Source organism: Protopterus annectens, chromosome 6.part0 (assembly GCF_019279795.1).
Source record: "Protopterus annectens isolate FY-2018-M chromosome 6.part0, PAN1.0, whole genome shotgun sequence".
Lineage (NCBI taxonomy): Eukaryota > Metazoa > Chordata > Ceratodontiformes > Protopteridae > Protopterus > Protopterus annectens.
The window spans coordinates 1,583,212,393-1,583,231,046 of record NC_056737.1 but is presented as its reverse complement, the minus strand read 5'-3'; positions in this window follow the sequence as shown (position 1 = coordinate 1,583,231,046).

Sequence of the window (18,654 nt, the reverse complement as noted above, 5' to 3'; positions counted from 1 at the left end):
AGTCATTGTTCCCCTCTATTCATCACTCATTAGACCCATTACAGAGTACAACGCCCCTTTTGGTATGTACCTCACAAGACATCTACAACAACTGGAAAGGCCGCAAAATACCTCACAAAGAGGATTACCGGCATCAAACAGATGCCCTACGCAGACAGTCTCAAAAAACTCCAGCTTTACTCCATCGCATATCGTCTACTCAGAGGTTATCTCTGCCTGACATACAAAGCTATGTCAAACCCAGAGCTGTTGGACATGCTCCACTTACAGAAATTCCAGTCCCTCTGAGCTACACGCTTCTAGGGACCTAAACCTTGTCACCACAATAAACAGAACATGCCGGAGAGATAGAGTCCTGTCCCAGACACTTCCCATACTCTGGAATAAACTACCTATCTATATCAAACAAAGTTCCTCATTAGCACTCAAGAAAAACCTTGATGACTGGATGGGAAATAGGAAATTCACCCCGGGGATCACCTCTGTGGCTCTGCACAGTGGCACAGGAAAATAATTTTCTTGGGTGGCAAAAGCCAGGGTACCTTTTTGGCTGGGCTTGTATAGGCCCCAGGGCCGATAGCCTAGTACCTACCTATGAACATCCCAGATGGCATTCCTTACTCCAGAAAAACAAGCCTACCTAACAGGCTACTTCTCTCAACTAGCCACCAGAACCCAGTTAACCGCAAGGAAAATCCTGCAAGCTCTTGGGTTCATGGCTTCCTGCATCCTACTCATTCCATATGCCAGACTGCATATGAGGAAACTACAATGGTACCTAAAAAGCCTTTGGTGTCAACACTCTCAAGACCTGGAAACTCTCATACCAATGATACCTTGTCTAAGAAAAGATTTTCTTTGGTGGGCAGCAGCTTGCAACCACAACAAGGGACTTCCCTTCTCAACCCCACGCCGCCCAGACCCTCACCACAGATGCATCAGACTTTGCCTGGGGTGCACACCTGGATGGCAGGTGCATTCAGGGCCACTGGAGCCCAAATCAAATACATCTGCACATCAGCCAAAAATAGATGTTAGCTGTTCAGCATGCCCTGACAGCCTTCAGACGCCTACTCTCCCCTGGGCCCCTACTGATCAAAACAGACACCACCACAGTGATGTGGTACATCAACAAGCAGGGAGGGACTGACTCATCCTCTCCGTAGGCTCGCCAAAACCCTTTGGCACACAGCCTCAACCATGCAACTACACCTGCTAGCACAATTCCTGCCAGGCTCTCTAAACTCTCTGGCAGAGAACTTAAGCAGAAACCTGCTAGACCCCACACTTGTGGCAGCTAGACCACAGAACCTTCACCACTGTAACTCAGAAATGGGGCACCCCGAAGGTCGACCTCTTTGCCTCCCACTCCAATCATCAGCTCAGAAAATTCTGCACCAGGGAACCTCACAGCAAGGCCTGAAAAGTGGATGCTCTATCCTTCCAGTGGGTTAACCTCTCGGTCTATACATTTCCCCCTCTACCACTCATATCAAGGGTACTGCTCAAAATAAGGGAGGAAAAACCAAGGGCAACCCTGATTGTCCCAGACTGGCCATGCCAGCAATGGTACCCACTGCTGCGCAGCCTGTCACCTCTGCCACCATGGCACCTACCTCAGATCCCAACACTCCTGACCCAGGGGAATGGAGAATTCATGCATCCTCAATTGCAGACTCTCAACCTGGCAGCCTGGCTTATTTCCTGACCACCCCTCAAGCTGCCAGCCTAAGCAAACCTACATGTTATACGTGAGGCCAGATGCCCCAGCACTCGGAAATCCTATGCTGACAAGTGGAAAAGGTTTTGCACCTGGATCCAGGCTAAGGGAGCTGGAATGGCACAGCCCTCCCTACCTCTCATCCTGGATTACCTGGCAGACCTACCTACACAGGGGTCTATCCTTCTCTTTTAATAAAATTTATGCCTCTGCCATCTCTGCTCATTACAGCACATTGCCTCCTCTCTTCTCACACCTTCTCATCAAATAGTTCCTAAGAGGGGCTAACTTAAGGCCTCCCAGAAGAGCTCCTACCTCAGCTTGGGACCTTAACCTTGTGTTGGAAAAGCTCACCCAACCCCCCTTTGAACCTGCTGCTTCAGCAGAGTTAAAATTTCTCTTGGAAAACACTTGCTTCTGGCCATCACTTCAGCTAGAAGAGTCAGAGCTACAAGTACTCATGGCTGTAGAGCCCTTCATCATTTCCATGCAGACAGTCTCTCACTCAGGACTAACCCATCTTTCATGCCTAAAGTGGTGTCCAGTGTGGCTCTCAAACAATCCATACATTTGCCCACCTTTTTCCCTAATCCACAAAACAAGGGGGAAAGGATTCTGCATTCTCTAGATCTGCACAGACAGCTCAGATTCTATCTGGACAGGACTAAATCTTTCAGAAAAACTGATCAATTGCTAGTCAGCTTCGCAGAGGGCAAGGCCATATCCAAACAATCTCCAAATGGATAGCACACTGCATCCATTTCTGCTACAGACAGCACGGGAAAGCACCCCCAAAGGGGGTCAGGACACATTCCACCACAGCAACCTCCACCTCTGCAACCTCTCTCAGAGGGGTCCCCACCAGGGACATCCTGAAGGCTGCAATATGGACATCTGTTTATACCTTCACCAAGCATTACCACCTGCCTATCTTCTCCTATACTAATCCAAGTCAGGCTTTGCCACCGCAGTCTTGCAGGGCATCCTAGCCAGCCCACAGTCTTCTTGACTGCCTCCACCCTTTTCTTCACCTTTGGGAATCAACCCAAATGTGATGACTGCAACAGTGAAACACGAACCTAGTACAGTTGTGTACACTTCCCATAAATGTAGATGTTCAAGTGTATTCACTGTTGCAGTCCTGGTTTCCCTCCATCCCCCTCATCTCTCTCTCTCCCCCACCCTCTCCTTACAAGGATTTTTGGGTATTTACTTTCTACTGGTGGTGTTCTTCCACCATAACCTAGCTCCCTATTTGGGGGATCCTGACAGGGCAAGAAAAACTGATGTAATGGCGTCGGCTGCCTGATTTTGTACCACTGATGACCTGGCGTCAGTCCTGGAGCAACAGCAACTGATGCAGAAATACTAAACCTCTGGTATTCGGGCTGACTGAAGGCTACCCCTGGCAGGGTAACTAAAATGTGATGACTGCAACAGTGAATACACTCAAACCTCTACATTTATGGCAAGTGTACACAACTGTACTTTCTGTAGTCTACCCAGGCATTCTTATATATCACAGTTCCAGCTACAGCTGCTCTGAAGACAGCATCATAAGCATTGGGTATCGTTTCTTGGGAAGCAGAGTTAACCATTTCCAAAAGACTGGATTTAACTTGTAAGTTAGTAGTTAGCCAAAGGTTGGTGCATGCTCCAAAAATTGATAATAAGAAGTTATGTACCTACCATAACGTTCCATGTTAGTTGTCTTCTCTCGCCTTCTTTCTTGCTTGATGGGTTCGGAGCCGATCCTCGGATCCGACTCGGCACTTGCTTTAGCTCGAGAACTCCTTTTACCAGCTCGAGGCAGCCCCATATCCCATGATGCAAGGCGGTAAGTACCCAGATCTCGTTTGTTGACAAAGGGCAATAACACCAAGCATAAAATATTTCCCAAAGGAAGAAGAAACTTACAGATGGAAAAAGGACCAGGTCTGAATGGTCTTTAGCATAATAGTTTCTTATACAAGGTCTGTCCAGGCCAGGGGGAAGGAGGGAGGTTCGCAAGAAAGAAGGCGAGAAGACAACTAACATGGAACGTTATGGTAGGTACATAACTTCTTAATGTTAAGTTGTCAATCTCGCCTTCATTCTTGCTTGATGGGACCGTCCTAGCACCTCTATCCTGGGTGGCTCAATGGAACAAACTCTTGAGGACTGTAGAGCCAAAACTGGCTCTGTCCCTGGAGGCCAAGTCCAATTTGTAATGGGAAACAAAAGTGTGAGGAGTGGCCCAAGTGGCGCTGCACAAATAGTGTCCAAAGGAAGTCTAGCTTGAAAAGCTGTAGAAGTGGCTAAACTCCTAGTTGAATGTGCTTTAGGTTTTGAGCACAGCTGTTTACCCTGAGTATGAATTTCAGTGATGACCGAAGAAAGCCATCTGGACAAAGTCACTTTAGAAACAGGAAGGCCTTTTATTATCCACATAGGAAACAAAAGTTGATCAGATTTTCTAAATTTTTTGTTCTGTCCAAATAATATCTAAGTTGACGGTGGGCGTCAAGATAATGTAGCTTTTGTTCAGCTCTATCTGAATAGTTTGGAAAAATACAGGGAGATCAATGGATTGATTCAGATTGTTCTTTGAAGCGACCTTAGGTAAAAGGACGGATTAGTTCTCAAAGATACTCTGTCTTTGTGAAAAATCAAATAGGGGGTCGAACCGAAGAGCATGAAGTTCAGACACCCTCCTGGCAGATGTAATAGCCACTAGGAATAAAGTTTTCCAAGAAAGATATTTCAGGGAACAAGAAACAGCTGGCTCGAAAGGGGGAAGAATCAAGGATGTCAGCACTAAATTTAGATCCCACTGAGGAGGAGGATTCCTGATTGGAGGCTTTAGTAGGAAAATTCCTTTCAAGAAGGCCCTGCAGAGCCTATGGGACATAATATTATGATCTGCTATCCCGACATGAAAATTGGAAATAGCAGCCAATTGAACTCTGACTGTGGAAGAAGAGGAGCCTGCATGAAAAATCTCTGCTAAGAAGTCCAGAACTGCCTGAACAGGGGCAGTAAAAGGATCAATATTTTGGGCCTTGGCCCAATAAGAGAAACGTTTCCATTTGCTTGTGTAAATCCTCCTGGTAGAGGATTTTAGTGAAGCTACTATGATGTCTCTAACTGGGTTAGAGATCAAAGGAAGCCTGGCTAAGGAAGGAAGTGGAGCAACCATGCTGTGAGGTTGAGAGAAGGGATTGACCGGTGCAGCTGACGGATTGGTGAATCAGTAGATCTGGCACTGGGTCCAGATGCCACGGCTGCACCAAAAGATGATGATGGAGGAACGGAACCAAACTTGTCGAGGCCAGTAAGGGGCAATGAGAATCAATTTGGCTCTCAAAGCGGTAGCTTTCTGGATTACCTGAGGGATCAGAGGAAATGGAGGAAGGCATAAAGAAGTCCCTGGGGCCAATCCTGGGTCAGAGCGTCTCTGGGGGATGGCCTGATAGAGGAAGAGGCTGAAGAAGTCTGGACATTTGCTGTTTTGGGGAGTAGCAAAAGATCGCAACATGGGCGACCCCATTCCAGAAAAATCTCTTCCGCTATGGATTGCTTGAGAGACCACTCGTGAGGCATGAGGATAGCTCTGCTCAATCTGTCCGCTATAATGTTGGTTTTCCCAGGGATATGCGTTGCTACCAGAAACCGATGAGAGGAGATCGCCCATTGCCAAAGTCTGAGCGCTTCTCGACACAAGGGGTAGGACTTGGTTCCGCCCTGTTTGTTGATATACCAAACTACAGACATGTTGTCTGTGTGGACTGCAATTGTCCCTATGGGAAGAAAGTCGTTGAGGGCTTGCAACGTTAAAAGCACTGCTCTCATCTCCAGGACATTTATGTGCAGATGGTACTCGAGCGGTTGCCACGCCCCATGAACCATCCTGCACTGATAATGACCCCCCCACCCGATCAGGGAGGCATCCGTGGTGACAGTGGCTATCGGGGACGGAGGTACAAAGCACCTGCCTTGGTGAAGCTGAGACGATGTGATCCACCAAGCAAGATGTTCTTTGCATGTTTGTGTCACCAGAATCTGGTGACGCATTGGGAGTTGCTGGTATGACCACTGTGTGAACAGCATCCACTGAAGGAGGCGCATGTAGAATCGAGCCAGGGGAAGAAGAGTAATGGCCGCAGCCATGAGACCTAATACTTTTAGAACCATTCTGGCCTGTACTTTCTTGCTGGCCAGAATGATCCTGACATGAGTCTGAATGTCTGAAACTCTTTGTTCTGTAAGGGTAGCTGACATCCGAACAGTGTTTAAGTTTGCCTATGAAGGTAATAGACTGGCAGGGCGATAAGGATGACTTTTCGAAGTTGATTGAGATGCCCAAATGAGAACAAAGGTCTATTGTGTAATCCCTGGCTTGTATAAGCTGATGCCTGGTGGTGGCTGACAGGAGCCAGTCGTCGAGATACGGAAACACCTGGAATCCTTGGCGTCTCAGGTGAGCCGTGACCACTGCCATGCATTTGGTGAACACTCTGGGCGCTGTAGTGAGACCAAAGGGCAGGGCTCTGAACTGGAAGTGACTGGACCCCAGCCGGAAGCGGAGAAATCTCCTGGAGCGTCTGTGAATTTTGATGTGATAGTACGCATCCTGAAGATCTATTGAGCACATCCAGTTGTCCTTCTGTAAGAAGGGCAGAATTGACTGAAGAGTGACCATTCAGAATCTTGTCTTCCTGACAGACTTGTTGAGTCTGCTGAGATCCAATATTGGTCTCCAGTCTCCCGTCTTTTGGGGACCAAAAAGAACCTTGAGTAGATTCCGGCTCTGAATGGTCTATTGTAACTGGCTGAATGGCTCTTTTTTGCAGTAGTTTTGCGATTTCTAACTCTGCAATGTCCCTTAGACCGGGTGGTACATCTGGAAGGGAACTTGAGGGAAGGGACTTTCCTCGAAAGGAATTATGTAACCCTTGGATATGATCGACTGTACCCATCTGTCTTGAGTGAGGGAATGCCAGGCTTCTGGGTACAGTGATAATCTTCCCCCGACTGCCTCCAAGGAGGGACAGCCGGGCAACACCTCAGGGATGCTGAAAGGGCTTATCAGAGAGAGGCTCTCTGTTTCCCTGGTTCTTTGGACCCCCTCTGCCTCTAGAGCGTCTGTTGTTGTTACCCCCTCTGCCTCTAGGGGTAAATTGACCACGTGAATCCGGCGTGACTCCTTGGGATTTACGGAACCACATCTTCCCACCCTTCTGTCCTTTTGGATAAGGCCTAGAAGGGGTGGAAAAACGGACTCCAACAGCAGAAAGAGTCTTGCCATCCTGCTCACACCTGGTCAAGGTTTCCTTCACCTGAGGGCCAAACAAAGCTGACCCATCAAAGGGAGAATTTGTGAAGGACGCCTTAAAGGTATCCGCAAAATCACATAGCCGCATCCAGGCTTGGCGTCTAAGAGCCACACCTGTGCCTGCGGCTCTACTCGCTCCATCCGCAGCATAAGATATTAGCTGCATGGAGGAGTTAGCAATGGAATTGAGGGTTCCTAGCTGCGAAGCAATCTTTTCTTGAGCCCCTGCAGCTGTAGGATCCTGAACTACTTCTCCCAGCTCCTTGAGGATATCTCTTTGGAGTCTGGTGAAGTGACATAGGTAATTCAGCGAGCGCATAGCAAAGGTCGCTGAGGAAAACATCCGCCACTGCACCTATCCATGGTCCTAGAGTCCTTATTAGGAGGATGGACGGGCACGGAAGGATCTGCAAGTTCCTTTTTGGTGGCCGCAGCCACCACCATGGCATCAGCGGGACACCCTTGGTAAGGAATTGTTTGTCACTAGGGGCAGTGATAAATTTAGAAGGCCTCCTAGGGACTGGCTCTACAGAGTCAGGAGCTGCCCACGCCTTTCGTGCAATAACCTGCATAAGGGGGTCGAAAGGCGGAGACACCCAGGAGGTGGAGGGCCGAGATCCAAACGCCTCTAGGTATACTGACTCATCCTCAGAGGGATTGTTGGTGGGCCAGTTTCCCTCTGTTTCAGAAGTTCTAGGATGTCTGAAAAGGAGACATCCTCAGAGGGGGATCTAGGGGATCCCTCTGACTCATCAAAGTCAGTATCCGACGTGACAGACTCGGGAGTCTACATGCTTCCTCTTACAAGTCCTCTTCCTAGGAGGATCTCCCGAAACATCAGGAGAATCCTCGGAAGAGGGGGAAATTCCCAATGGGGAAACCTGAGGTGGAGGATCTCTGGGTCCTGTAGCAAGAGAAGTGGCAGAGATGTCAACAGGTACAATAGAGGGAGGAGCTACGGGAACAGACTGCTGACTGATACCAGTGGCCAGTACACTCTTCATCACCTCGAATGCTCCCCTCCCAGGCAGGTCCGAGAGAACCCGCTCCGAAGAGCTAGGAACTCCAGGGACCACCGAAAGGGAAGCATCCGAGGCAGATGTCGGAGCCGAGTTCACCAAGGCCGAGGCTCCAAGGGGAAGAGCGGGTTCGGACAAGGGTCCGATGCCACTCACCCCCTCGGAGGAGATCATGGAAGCCCGACCACGAATCCCTCTAAGGAAGAGGAGATAAGAGTAGAGGCTGAAGGAACAGAAGGGGGTATCCGTCCTCCAGCCGTAGCAGTAACCATGCCCGAAGACTCCAACTCCAAGCTCTGGGGTAGAGTTGAAGGAGGAACTGTAACGGGGTGTGGACCAACAGTCGTCTGCTGAGACGGACTGTGAAGCATTTGGGCCAGTACCTGTGACTTGAGCAATCTGCTGACCACTCTCTCTAGGTCATGGTCTGACAACCTGGATGACCTTGAAGATCGGCTCCGATGGCCCCGTTCCGATAGAAGAGGTGAAGCCGGAGCCGAAAGTATCGGCCCCAAGGAAGGAGACCCCGACCTCTTCCTGGAATGAGCCATCGGAGCCGATGCTACAGATCCTGTCGGCGCAGACTTCTCGGAGCCGACAGAACGCCGATGTATCGGCTCCAGCCGGAGCCAATACAGCCACCAAAGTAACGGTGACGGAGCCGATCGGAGCCGACACCGATGCCTGTGCCACATGGGTGTCGGAGCCGATCGAGCCGACATCGGTGGACAATACAGTTCGGCACCGATAGCCATCGGTGCCGGCTTAGTCAAGCCAGAATCGGCTCCAGCCGGAGCCGATCTCGACTCAGTACGAGTCGGAGCCGAGGCCGCAGGCTTAGAAACAGAAGCCTGGGCCTTGAAACTCTTGCTGGTTTCGTGGAGCCGACTTAGCCGGAGAGCCCTCTGGCTTAAGAAGGCCCCTAAGAACCAGTTTGTTATGTCTCTCCTGCAGGACTCTCTGGCTGAAGGAGTGACAAATAGCACAGGAGTCCTGCAGGTGAAGAGGGCCCAGACAATACAGGCAAGAAGTGTGACCGTCTGTCAGAGACATTTTCTGACAGCACGAGTCACACTTCTTAAAACCTGAAACCCTCTCCTTTGACATGGTGCCGAACCACAATACACACACACACCAGTCAAAAATAAATTAAATTACACAAAATACCAAGAGGTATTCTAAAAAAACACCAACACACACACCCTAACAGGGGATGGGATAGGGATAACTAAGAAAAATTAAAAAGACAGGGAATTTCTGTCAGCAAGGGATAGAAATTAAATTTAAACTATCAAAAAATTAGTTTTTGACTAAAAAGGGGCTTGAAAATCACAAAGTGAAACAACTTACCAGGAGCTGGTAAAAAGAAGACCTCCCAAGCGAAGCGGCAAACGAGATCTGGGTACTTACCGCCTTGCATCATGGGATATGGGGCTGCCTCGAGCTGGTAAAAGGAGTTCTCGAGCTAAAGCAAGTGCCGAGTCGGAGCCGAGGATCGGCTCCGAACCCATCAAGCAAGAATGAAGGCGAGATTGACAACTTAACATTTATATTTTGAAGAATGTTTTGCAATTTATTACCCTAAAAGTCAAGTGGAAGATGCGTAAACTTTTTTTGCCAAATCTATCAATGACATGACTGTCATTTGAGATGGTACTGACGTAAGAAAATGTTTTCCTCTAAAGCACCTAAGAGTATGGAACTGCCACAGGTTTAGGCTAGTCCATGTTAAGGATCTCAACATTTTAGCAAGTTGGTCGCATCTTTTTCTTCCCACTTTTTGGAGACAGTACCTCCAAAGATGATTTCCTCATTTGGGGAATCTGAGGAATGCATATACCCAGATTCAGACTTATGCAATGGAGGGAAAGATTTATGAGGTATAGTACAATCTTTCTCAATTAGATTCAGAAAAATCATCTTTAGAGGAAGGAGTTCTCTATTTTAACTGGGGTGGACAAGAAGCTGGAAAAAGAAGTTGTGTCTTACCACAATGTTCCATCTGTGTTGTTCTTCTTTCATTCATCACTGATGGGTTCAGTTCCGAGCCCTCGGAACAGTCGGCCTATTACCAAGCTTGTGCCAGCCAAAAAAACTCTCGAGGTAAGTCTCTACCCAGAATGCCCTTCTCCCTGTTACCTCAGATTGAGTTTGCTAAGAAAGGGAAGTAAAGCCGAGGCCACTTCTGCGCAAGTATCCTAGGGCACCACTTAGACCCAAAACATCCCTCAGGAGCCTTTGGAGGGGGGAGGAGGGTGGGAAGTGATGAATGAAAGAATATGAACAACACAGATGGAACATTATGGTAAGACAACTTCTTTATCGGATGTTGTTCATACTCTTTCCCATTCATCACTGATGGAACAGAATCCCAAGCTCTTTTGAGGTCCATGAGTTCTTCTGGAAGAACATTCCAGAGTACCACTGAGCCGAAAGCAGCTCTCCCTCTGTAGACCAGGTCCAATTTGTAATGACTGATAAAGGTATGAGGTTTAGCCCAAGTAGCTGCTGCGCAGATGCCATCCATGGAAGCCCTGGAGTGGAATGCTATAGATGTTGCCATAGATCTAGTGGAGTGAGCTTTAACTTTTGGCATGGGTTCCTTATGCAGGGAATAGATGAAACGTATGCGGTCCCCATCTTGATAATGTAACCTTGGAAACAGCCTCTCCCATTTTGAGCCCAGAAAAAGAAATGAAAACTTGTTCAGATTTACAGATAGGTTTGGTCCTGTCTAGGTAAAATCTCAATTGTCTATGTATGTCTAAAGAGGGACGGCAATACTCTCCTCTATTGGCAAAATTTGGAAATAAACACTGGTAAATCAATGGTCTGGTTAATGAAGAATTCAGAAACAACTTTGGGAAGAAAGGATGGGTTCGTCCGAAGTGACACTCTGTCTTTATGAAAGACCAGATAGGGCCTCTTGATACACAATGTCTGCAGCTCTGAGACTCTTCTGGCAGAGGTAATGGCTACCAGGAAAAAAGATTTCCAAGACAAAAACTTTAGGTCACACTTAGCAGCAGGCTCAAAAGGTTTTTGAGTCAAAGACTGAAGGACTAGAGTGAGGTTGCATGGTTCCATGGGCTGACAGGCGGCCTGAGATGAGAGGTCCCCTTGAGGAAAGCCTTGCAAAGGCGTAAAGAAATGAGGGGTGCCATCTACAACATTGTAGAAATTGGATATTACCACTAGATGCACTCGTACCATACAGGCAGAGGCTCCATTATCAAAAAACGTACCCAAGTATCGAAGCACTGCAGTAACTGGAGCAGAATATTGGTCTAGCATGCTATCCTTGGACCAGATGGAGAACCTTTTCCAATTACTCTGGTATAGTCTTCTGGTGGATGGTTTGTGAGAGGCCAGAATGATGTCTCGAACAGGCGAGGAGAGACTAGCTTTCCTGGTGACTAATGAAAGTGGAGAAACCTAGCAGTCAGCTTAAGACTGGACAGATGTGGGTGAGTCAACCCTTGGGGGAAAGTAATCAGATCTAGCAGAGGGTCCAGAATCCATGGTGGGTATAGGAAGTGAGGCCAAAGGAAGAGTAACCAAACTTGTTGAGGCCAGAATGGGGCTATGAGGATCACCTTGCATCTCAACCGAAAAGCTTTCTTTAGAAATTGTGGGATAAAACAGGGATGGGAGGATGTCCCGTGGGCCAATCATGGATCAAAGCGTCCCTCGGTGACTCCCTCTCCGGGGGAAGTAGGGCGAAATAGCTGCTGCACTTGGTGTTTGATGGGGAAGTGAAAAGACTGCAACAAGGCTGGCCCCATTGGCTGAAGATTACAGATGCCACCTCGGGGTTGAGGGATCATTCATGGGGCATGAGGATTCATCTGCTCAGTTTGTCCACAATCACATTGGGGCTCCCCGGGATATGCATTGCTATCAGAAAGCAGTTGGAAGCTATCACCCATTGCCAAATTCTCATGGCTTCTCGACATAGGGTGTAGGACTTGGTTCCTCCTTGCTTGTTGATGTACCAGACCACTGACATGCTGTCTGATTGAACTGCAGTTGTCCTGGAAGGGAGAGCCAAATGGAAGGCCTGCAATGCTAACAGCATGGCTCTCAGCTCCAGAACACTGATATGCAGGTGGACCATGTGCCTTGGACAGTCTTTCCCTGGAAATGGCCCCCCACCCGATCAGGGAAGCATCCGTGGTCACAATGGTTGTGGGCTGGGGAGTTTGAAACTGATGATTCCAAAGCTCTGTGTCTGGCCTCATCCACCAAAGCAGGTTCTGTTTGCAGGAGTTGGTTATTCGAATCTGGTAATTGAGGTGGTGATAGTTTCAAATCTGGTAATTGAGGTGGTGATAGTTTGGGAACCACTGACACAGATGGAGCCATTGCAGAATCTGCATATGTAACTTTGCTAGAGGCACTACTGGAATTGATGCAGCCATAGAACCTACGGCCTGAAGAACTTCCCTTGCAGAGACGGTTTGAGATGGTATCACCCACAGTTGAAGCCTCAATCGATGGAGTCTGTGAATTGGGAGTGATACCAGACAGGACTGAGTACTGAACACTGCTCCAATGAACTCTGTTATGCAGGGATAAGGTTTAATTTCTCCCAATGTATCATTATTCCCAACAGTTTTGCCAGAGAAAGAGTATACTGCAGTCCTGTTACCAGAAGATGGTCGGTAAGTAGCCAGTTGTCTAGAAATGGAAACACCCAGAATCCTTTTAGTCTCAAGTGAGCTATTACCACTGCCATGCATTTCGTGAACACTTGGAGGGCTGTAGAGAGAGCGAAATGCAGGGCACGGAATTGGTAATGACTGGCTCCTAGCCGAAAGCGAAGCAGACTCCTGGAGCATTTGTCCATCTTGATGTTGTAATACGCATCCCCGAGATCTATACAGCACATCCAATTGCCTTCTCTTAAAAAGGGGAGGATGGACTAAACCGTGACCATCTGGAATTTGGTTTGGGGGACAGACTTGTTTAAAGTGCTGAAATCCAAAATGGGTCTCCAGTCCCCTTGTCTTTTTTGGCACCAAAAAGAATCTAGAGTAAAATCTGGATCTGCGCTGGTCTGGTGGGACTGGTTGGATGACACTTTTTTGAGACAGCTTTATAATTTCTGAAGCTGCTTCTTCCCTTTGACTGGGTGGAACATCTGGAAGTTTTCTTGGAAATTTTGGCTGACAAGAAAGGGGACTGATGTAACCTCTGGTGATAATGTTCTGCACCCGATTGGTGGTGATAGATTGCCAGGCAGCTTGGTGCAGAGAGAAACGACCCCTGATTGCTTCCAGAGGTAAGCAATTGGGCCGCCCCTCAGGAGCGCTGATAATGCTGTCCAGAGAGAGAGTCCCTGGAGCCTTGATTACGAGGATCCCCTCTGCCTCTGGGAGTATCACCATGTGCGGCACGGAAAGGGCCCTGAGATTTCTTATGCCACATTTTCCCAGTCCTCTGATTCCTGGAGAAGGCACATTGAAGGTTGGAAAACTGTAGGTCTACGGCAGACAGGGTTTTTTCATCTTGCTCTCACCTGGCTAGCGTGTCCTTCACTTTGGAGCCAAAAAAGGACGAAGCTTTGACAGGAGCATTCAGAAAGGAAGACTTGAAGGGATCAGCGAGGTCACAAATGCGCATCCAGGCATGACGCCTCAATTCCCAAACCCACTGCTCTAGCCGCCCCTTCAGTCATGTTTGACGGCAACCTCATGGACGAGTTGGAAACTGATGCCAGGGTTGTGAGCTGCGAGGCCACTTTGTTCCTGACGTCATCAGACAACTGTCCTGCCACATCTCAGAGATTTCAGAGATAAAGTCCCTCTGGAGCCTCGGAAAATGTGTCAAATAATTCAGGGACCGTATGGCAAAGGTCCTTGATGCAAAAACACGCTTCCCAAGTCTGTTCACCACCCGGGACTCCCTGTTGGGTGGGTGGACAGCAGGACTTTCCTCAGCCAAGTCCTTTTTTGTGGCCGCTGCCACCACCATAGCATCAACTGGTAACCCTTTGGACCAATGCGGGTTCTCCTCAGGAAGGGAAAGAATTCTGTCTGCTCTCAGAGGGATCACCTCAATGGAATCAGGGTTCTTACAAGCACACTGCATGATGAGCTCGTCTGCAGGTGGGGTCAAGCAAGCGGTAGAAGGCCAGGCGAGAAAAGCCTGCAGAAACACAGACTCCACAGATGAAGGGTTAGAGAGCTTCCAGTCGCATCTCTGCTTTAACATCTCCAAGATGTCTCCTAAGGAAACATCAGGAGGTGACCGTGGGGACCCTTCAACATTACCGTAATCCGTGTCTTCCTTTAAGGACTTCTCGGGTGAGTCCATGTGCTTCCTCTTGCAAATCTTCTTTTGATGGGGCTCCCCAGTGGGGGTCTCCGAGGAGGATGTGGAAGAGTGGTACCCTGAATAGGGGTGTCCTGTGATAGCTGTAGCTCAGGGGGTGAAAACTGGGGTTCCGACATCAAAGGAGTGCTGCCAGAAGCAAGAGCCCTCTCCATCGTGCAGAAGGCAGGCCCGCCCAAAGAGGGATGGGAGCCCAGAAATGAGAAAGACAACCTCGGGACTGGGGCTACATCCTGCTCCGACGAACCCACCCCCACGGATGGAGCCTCAAGCAGGATCGGCACAGACGCAGCCATCGGTGCCAAGGATGGAACCAAAGAGAGGGGCGGCTCCGTACCCCGGGCCGACGCGCCCATCCCCCCAATCCCAAGACTGAGGAAGGACCGGTTTAGCAGGGACCAAAGGGACAAACTCTGAGCAGGAATGAGACGCACCGTAGGTGCCAAGGTGATGGGTTCCAAGAAGAAGTCAGAGCAGAAGGCTTCAGAACAGAGATGGTTAAAGGAGTATAAGATGGAGTCGATGGATAAATTAACCCAAGTCCTGCAGGTGGATGGGTCTTAGAAAGTGAGGGAATCCTCCTGGCTTAACAGCTGGTCTACAAGAAGCACCACATTGTGTTCTAAAAGGCTCCTGATGGATCTCGTGGATACTCCAGATGGAGAGTCAGAACATTCGAGGAATGGGCTAGAAGCTTGGCCCAGAAATTGAGCTACGGAGGGGGAGTATCGGGTCCATAGTGCAAGGTCTGCCAGCAATGAAGTCTCTAGTTTTGAGACCAGAAGTAGAGGAGTCAAATCCAATGAGGTCGGTACAACGCTCGGTGCCAAAGTGGCATTTGGAGCTGAAACTGTCGGTTCCAAAATGTAAACTAATGGTGTAGTCAAAGGTGTGCCCTGAGCCGAAGTGGCTACAGGTGCCGAAGTCGAAATAGGCTTAGTAAGGTCTATGATCAGTGCCAGAGGCAGGACCTGTGCCAAAACAGGCGTCGGTATCGAAGGTTTTTGAGATGGTCAGAGCCAAAGAGGCAGATTTATGCTCAGACGATAACTTGGGGACATTTGCTTTCCCAGGCTTGCTCTGATCACCTGGTGGTGAAGGAGGAACAGAGTGGGATCTCGTCTTGTCCTCAGAAGGAAGTAAGGCCTCTGAGAAGGGAGACTTGAGTAACCCTTTCAGAATGAGTTTATTTTTGCACTCCTTAAGAACACGTTGGCTGAAATTCTGACAAATGTCACATGGAGACTGTACCGAAAGGTGTGCCACTCCCAAACAGTATACACAGTCATCATGAGAATCACTGTTAGGTTAACTTGCCCTTACAAGAAGTACAATGCTTAAAAACTGAAGTACTCTTCTTAACCAACATCTTCATAGAAACGCACCACAGGATAACTGTATAATCCAACTACAAAGAAATCAACTCAGTTCAAAAAAATCACAAATATAACAATACACTGGTATATAAGAGAAGGGAAACACCTGAATAAAGTTTAAAGCTAACAGGTTAAACAAGAGAACCAATACAAACTATGGTATTGAAGAAATACCACGAGGGTAAGGGAAGAAAGGCCGTACCAACAATGGTACTTGAGAGTTTACCAATGGTAACAACGGGTAGAGAGGAAAGAATAAGGTTAGACAGAAGAAATGATACTAAAAATACTAATCGCTTAATAAAATATAGAGGTACCCAAACATTTTTACACAAATATCAAAAAGATTTCACTTAGCTGAGAGCTCTGCTGAAACATGGCTTTACGGCTATGCAGCAAACCAGATCTGGGGTAACAGAGAGAAGGGCATTCTGGGTAGACTTAGCTCGAGCTTTTTGGCTGGCGCAAGCTTGGTAACAGGCCGAGGGCTCAGAACCGAACCCATCAGTGATGAATGCAAAGAAGATTAACATCAGATATGTTTTAAGGGACTGCATGTCTTTAAAAACGTTCTGTTCAAAATTAAAACTACTCCTTGTGGGACCAATTTTAAAACAGTAAGAACAGGAGACTGGTGCTTTGTTTTCCTGATGTACTTCTTTGGAGTCCTAAGGCATCTTTGGTGATGTTTAGCCTTCAAACAAGATACACTGTGGTTCCACTCCCAGAGAGTTCCACATGTTTTGAAGGGATGTGTGACATTCCCAATCCATAACAGCTTCTGGAGTGGACATGCTAGGAGGCCCAACTGCCCAACGGTTGTGTAAGTACCTCAGTAGTCAGTCTCAGACTGCAGAACAGAGGTGGATGCTTGAGGTCTATTACTCATCTCTTTAGTCAACTTGTTTTTCTTTGTTGGCTTTGGGGGGTTGTCCACTGCATGGGGAATCAGACTTGGCTGCTCACTCCAAAACTCTCAGATATTTATTTTCAAGAAGAAAAATTAAGGGAGTTGAGCCTACTCTTCACTGTTTTTGATGCATATGACAGACTGATCTCATATGACCTAAAAAGAAGTTATGTTCTTACCATAACGTTCCATGCGAGTTGTTCATCTCGCCTTTGTTCTTACACACGGGTTCAGAGCCGATCCCTCGGCTCCGAGTCGGCCACATTCCAATCTCTGAGTCTAAGAGAAGCTCGAGGCACAGTCCCTATCCCATGATCACCTGCTGCTAACCCTCAGATCTAGTTTGCAAAGAAACCAGACAACAAAATGTACCTGCCTACACATGCATACGCACCAAAATTACCTATACACGTATATACCTAAAAGGTAATGATAGATTCAGGCAAATATGTTATACCTGACTGACTACGCACGCATACATAGGCACAGGCAGTCACAGAGAACCATGAGAAAGACAACCAGCCACGAGTCATACCTGTTCCTCCAGAACACGGAGGGGGAAGGAGGGCGGGAGTGTAAGAACAAAGGCGAGATGAACAACTCACATGGAACGTTATGGTAAGAACATAACTTCTTTATGTGAAGTTGTTTGATCTCACCATTTGTTCTTACACACGGGTAGCGTCCCCAGCACCCTAAACCCCAGGTGGCTCACGGGAGAACATTCCTGAGAACAGTGGAACCAAAGGAAGCCCTGTCCACTTTGTAATGAGTAATAAAGGTATGAGGTTTGGCCCAGGTAGCCGCACCACAAATGGTATCTATAGGTAAACGAGTCGTATGTGCCAGAGAAGTAGAAACAGCCCTAGTAGAATGAGCTTTAACTTTGAGGGGAGTAGGCTGATTTGAAGATGAATAAACAAAGTTTATGCAGTCTGAAAGCCATTTGGATAGCGTGATTTTTGTAACTGCAAGTCCTTTCTTACTATCTGCATAAGACACAAATAGTTGGTCCAATTTTCTGAACTCTCTTGTTCTGTCCAGGTAAAATCTCAGTTGTCTGTGTACGTCCAATTTGTGAAGCATGTATTCCATCTTTTTGGTATGGTTCCTGAAAAAGGTGGGAAGTTCTATGGACTGATTAAGATTCGATTCTGAGCAGACTTTTGGTAGAAAGGACGGATTAGTACGCAAGGTGACCCTGTCTGGATGAAATATCAGATATGGTGGTCTCATTGACCGTGCCTGTAGCTCCAAAACTCTGCGGGCCGAAGTGATTGCCAGCAGAAATAGGGTTTTCCAAGAAAGATATTTCAGTGGGCATGACGAAGCTGGCTCAAACGGCGATAGCATGAGTTGGGATAGCATCAGGTTTAAATTCCAAGGAAAAACTGGGCTCCGAATACGTGGTCGGAGATAAGTTCCCTTCATGAAAGCCCTACAAAGTCTGTGCGACATAATTGTGGCGCCTCCTCCACCCACATGAAAATTAGATATGGCAGCCAGCTGTACCCTTATGGTGGATGTTGAAGCCCCCTGGTGAAAGAGAGTAGATAGAAATTCTAGAATCTTCTGAATAGGAGCAACCAAGGGATCTAAACCTTGTTTGGAGGCCCAACACACGAAACATTTCCACTTGCTCTTATACAATTTTCTAGTGGAGGATTTGTGGGAAGAAATCAGAATATGTTGTACTGCTGGAGACAAAAGATCTGACCTGGCTAAGCTGGGAAGTGGAGCAGCCATGCTGTCAATTTGAGGGACGAAGGAGAGGGGTGAAGAACTCCTGACGAGTGGGTCAGCAGGTCTGGCACTGGGTCCAGAGCCCAAGGTTCCTCTATTTGGTGAGCTTAGCTTGGAGGAAGGGGAACCAGATTTGTCGAGGCCAGAATGGTGCTATCAAGATGATCGTCCTTTCCAGACCTTTGGCTTTCTGTAGAAATTTTGGGATTAGTGGAACAGGAGGGAAGGCATATAGG